Source organism: Rhinoraja longicauda, chromosome 19 (assembly GCF_053455715.1).
Source record: "Rhinoraja longicauda isolate Sanriku21f chromosome 19, sRhiLon1.1, whole genome shotgun sequence".
NCBI classification, from domain to species: Eukaryota; Metazoa; Chordata; class Chondrichthyes; order Rajiformes; family Arhynchobatidae; genus Rhinoraja; species Rhinoraja longicauda.
The window spans coordinates 40,585,610-40,590,671 of NC_135971.1; positions in this window are offsets into that span (position 1 = coordinate 40,585,610).

Genomic DNA, 5,062 nt, shown 5'->3' on the forward strand with positions numbered 1-5,062 from the left:
GTGGTGTACCTCGACTTTCAGAAAGCCTTCGACAAGCTCCCACATAGGAGATTAGTGGGCAAAATTAGGGCACGTGGTATTGGGGGTAGGGTACTGACATGGATAGAAAATTGGTTGACAGACGGAAAGCAAAGAGTGGGTATAAATGGGTCCCTCTCGGAATGGCAGGCAGTGACCAGTGGGGTACCGCAAGGTTCGGTGCTGGGACCCCAGCTATTTACGATATGCATTAATGACTTAGACGGAGGGATTAAAAGTACCATTAGCAAATTTGCAGATGATACTAAGCTGGAGGGTAGTGTGAATTGTGAGGAAGATGCAATAAGGCTGCAGGATGACTTGGACAGGTTGTGTGAGTGGGCGGATACATGGCAGATGCAGTTTAATGTAGATAAGTGCGAGGTTATTCACTTTGGAAGTAAGAGTAGAAAGGCAGATTATTGTCTGAATGGTGTCAAGTTAGGAGGAGGGGGAGTTCAACGAGATCTGGATGTCCTAGTGCATCAGTCAATGAAAGGAAGCATGCAGGTACAGCAGGCAGTGAAGAAAGCCAATGGAATGTTGGCCTTCGTAACCAGAGGAGTTGAGTATAGGAGCAAAGAGGTCCTTCTACAGTTGTAGCGGGCCCTGGTGAGACCGCACCTGGAGTACTGTGTGCAGTTTTGGTCTCCAAATTTGAGGAAGGATATTCTTGCTATGGAGGGCGTGCAGCGTAGGTTCACTAGGTTAATTCCCGGAATGGCGGGACGGTCGTATGTTGAAAGGCTGGAGCGATTGGGCTTGTATACACTGGTATTTAGAAGAATGAGGGGGGATCTTATTGAAACATATACGATAATTAGGGGATTGGACACATTAGAGGCAGGAAACATGTTCCCAATGTTGGGGGAGTCCAGAACAAGGGGCCACCGTTTAAGAATAAGGGGTAGGCCATTTAGAACGGAGATGAGGAAGAACCTTTTCAGTCAGAGAGTGGTGAAGGTGTGGAATTCTCTGCCTCAGAAGGCAGTGGAGGCCAGTTCGTTGGATGCTTTCAAGAGAGAGCTGGATAGAGCTCTTAAGGATAACGGAGTGAGGGGGTATGGGGAGAAGGCAGGAACGGGGTACTGATTGAGAGTGATCAGCCATGATCGCATTGAATGGCGGTGCTGGCTCGAAGGGCTGAATGGCCGACTCCTGCACCTATTGTCTATTGTCTATTGTCTATAATCAACCACTTTATTTTGCCCGTCTTTGTGACTCCTCTTTGACACGTCGATCACCGCTGAGGCTGTTTTACCTGTTTCCCCTATGTACCGTAAGGTACACTCCTTACATTGAACTGCATACACCCCATTATTTCGCTCACGGGTTATCCTCTGTGCTATCCAGTCTCTCCTGTCACCCTGTTCTATGTTTTTGTCTATTACCCAGTGGGAGCAGGCCCCATATTGACATTAATTTGTAACCCTACTGCTCCCCTCGTCTGCTGGTTTTATCACCATCTCATGTTTATCCCTCAGCTCTGCCGTGGTCTCCCTCTCTTTTTTTCTGGTGAGGTTCGGCCTATCCTTTGTCATGGGCATATCCCAGGCTGTTTTAGTAACGTTCTTTTAAAACGTGTCGTGTTTGTTTGGCTTTACCCACGTTCCAGCATTAGAGGCCAATTTTTGCAATGTTTCCTGGGTGGGATTTGCCGGTTTTACAAATGGTGTCACTATCTCACCCTGCTTCCTGATACCCTTATGGGGTCGGCTCTGTTCTTGCAGAACCCTCGGGTGGTGCAGAGTCTGGGCCTTGTTATCAATATCTTGCCCTGCTTCCCGATACCCTTGCGGGTTCGGCTCTGTTCTTGCAGATCCCTCAGGTGGTGCAGAGTCTGGGCGGCATCGTCACCCAGCACACCGACGCCCACTGAAAATTACCCACGCACAGTGCGCGCCTGGAGCGGCAGTAGTTCAAACTACCCCTACCCCTACCCCTACCCCTACCGCTACCCCTACCCCTACCCCTACCCCTAACCCTAACCCTAACCCTAACCCTAACCCTAACCCTAACCCTAACCCTAACCCTAACCCTAACCCTAACCCTAACCCTAACCCTAACCCTAACCCTAACCCTAACCCTAACCCTAACCCTAACCCTGACCCTAATGCAGGCAGAGTTATTTATAAAGTGGCCCAGACTCTGCACCACCTGAGGGTTTTGTAACAGAACCAACCCCATAAGGGTTTCAGGAAGCAGGGCAAGATATTGATAACAAGGCGCAGACTCTGCACCACCTCAGGGTTCTGCAAGAACAGAGCCGACCCCATAAGGGCATCAGGAATCAGGGCAAGATATTGATAAAATGGCCCAGACTCTGCACCACCTGAGGGTTCTGCAAGAACAGAGCCGACCCCATAAGGGCATCAGGAAGCAGGGCAAGATATTGGTAACAAGGCCCACGGGGAAGGCGGCATACTTTGGGGTTATTTTGTAGTGAGTTTTGAAGGCATGTGCTAGTGTTACGCATACCGAGGGCGCGCAAAGTTCGGCGCGCCCGGGCCAAAACGCCTCTGCTGGCCGCGGCCGAGTCGGCCGACGGATTGCCACGGACTTGCTTGACGACCTGTCACTCTCCGTGCATCGGTTGCACGCCCGGTTCGTCCTTTCCATTTGTTTCATGATGTACACGCGGCAGGCGGAATATTTTAAAAGCACTGTTCTGTTCGAAGTGCACAATGGCCGTTGGGGCAATGCAACTGGGGGTCGGTCGACCGGCTGACGACGCCTGCCTGCCGATTTGGTTCACGATGTCCCCGCCGAAGGCGGCATACTTGAAAGTACTGCCGTTCGCGGCGCGCAATTTGCAGGGGGGAGGAATTGTTAGTGGACGTCTGTGTGCTGGGTGACGATGCTTGCCGACTTGGTTCATGCCGTCCACGCCGAAGACGGCGCCGTTTAAAGTACTGCCGCTCGAGGTGCACAATTTGCGGGGGAATTGTTATTGGGCGTCGGCGTGCTGGGTGACGATGTGGAGATGAGGAACGCCGAGCCAGATCTATCTTATTTGTTTGCTTGGGCCACTGGACTTTGCATGGGCTTTGCATCATTGTGTGCTACGTTAAATCACGGCCAATTGAGTGAGTATTTTTTATTCAACCACTCTATTTTGCCCGTCTTTGTGACTCCTCTATGACACGCCGATCACCGCTGACGTGTTAATCTGCGTGTTAGGTATCTCGGGGGTCAGTTGGACGGACAGATGTGTAAGGGTTTTGTTCGGAAGGATCGTTGAGTGTAAACGGTGAACGGGGGTTAAAGGCCCTGAGGTTTCAATCCTCTAAAGAATGTAAAAGGTCTGACGCGTTAGCTAGCAGCTAATGAGGTGAACCTAGCAGCTAATGAGGCTCTCTCTCTCTCACGGCCCCGGGACTCCCTCCCTCCCTCCTCCCTCTTGGAACCCTCCCTGCGTGGGGGGGGGGGGGGGGGGGGGGGGGCACGAAGAAAAAGAGGGTATAAGAAGAATCCAGTGGAAGGAGTAGGGACTGGGGGCGAGGTCAGACAGCCTATCCGGCTAATAAAGCATCATGAGGTTAGGTATAAACTCTGATGACTGCATAAACTCGCCCCTAATGGGGGGGGGGGGGCACTCTCTCCCCCACCCCTCTCTCCCCAGTGCCACTCCCTCCGACCCCCCCCCCCACTCTCTTCGTGTCGCTGGGCCCGCCCGGCACGGCCCCGAGGATCACTCCCCGCGCGGCAACGGGACACCGGGTCGCCGGGCCCGCAGGGTCGTCAGTCGGGCGGGGGGGGGGGAGGGTGGCCATGCCAGCAGCAGGAGAGGTTTCCAACGAACCCGCGACCGCAGCAGGACCGCCCTCGGCAGACATTTGGACCCAGCGGGTCCGTTCGGGATGGTTGCCGGGCCCGCAGCAGAGGTTTCCTTCCACCCAACGGGGGGGGGGGGGGGGGGGGGGGGGCGGGGCTGCCCATCTTCCCGCTCGAAGCAACGGCCTCACCCTAACGGCCTCACCCTAACAACCCTCACCCTGACCCTAAACCGCTCGGTTCATGACTTCTCTCCGTTTGGTTCATGAATTCGCCATTTAGTTCACGACTTCTCCTGTTGGTTCCTGACTTCTACCTCGTGGTTCGTGATTCCGGCGGGTAGGTGGGGTGCCCGGATACTCTCGGCGAAAGGTGTTCAAGTGGCAACGGCGGTCCCGTAGATAAGACGGGTTCGGATGCTCGAGCGTGTCGAGTAAGCGCCGGATCGGCGCCGGGCGCCCCCGGCCGGCTGGCTTGCCCCCCCCCCACCCCCCCCCCCCCCCCCCTGGCGGCAGAAACGTGTATCGCGCCAGTGCCGCCGCTGAGGTCGAGATTGGCCGCCTCGACCGTTCGAAGCGTCGCAATTCCGGCGGGACTTCCGAACGCTCGTACCGCCAAGTCAGCCGCGACATTCGAGAATTGCACTAAGTCCGAAAGCTGGCGTCGCTTCTTTTTTGCCCGCCGCAGGTTAACGATTTGACGGCGGAAGTCGAGGAGGTCCGATGTGCGGCCTTCAGCGGGGCCGCGGCGCGCCTTTCCCGCCAGGCCTATCGGCCCGTCTCCCGCCGGCCAGAAAATGGCATTTCTTGTCCGGGCGGTCCCGATCACGGTTAACGACTTACCACCGGAAGTCTCTATGACCCCGCAGTTTGCGGCCCCGCGGCGGGCGTCAGTGCGACACGACCGGACGGACGACCGGGCCGACTCCCGCCGACCTCAAAACGGTTTGTTTTGCGCGAAGATGGAGGTGGCGTGCCCGGAGATTTTCGGGAACACGATTTTCAGAGACACTTAGAAAAGATTGTGTGGTGAGGTGCAAAAATGTCAGGGAAGAAAAACCGAAGGGACACAAAAAGATCGGTAAAAGTAGCGCGACTCTGGGCGAGAGTCGGCGGACTCATTGACGGACATTGGTAATACAGTGAGAGTATTTTTTGCACCGAGTTCGAAGTGTGTGCCGGGCAGGCACCGAACCCCACCGAGACTGGCCCAGGCTGTGTGTCCTCTTGGAAAAACCCTCTGTTTCCGATCGATCTGGTGCCGCGTGTCT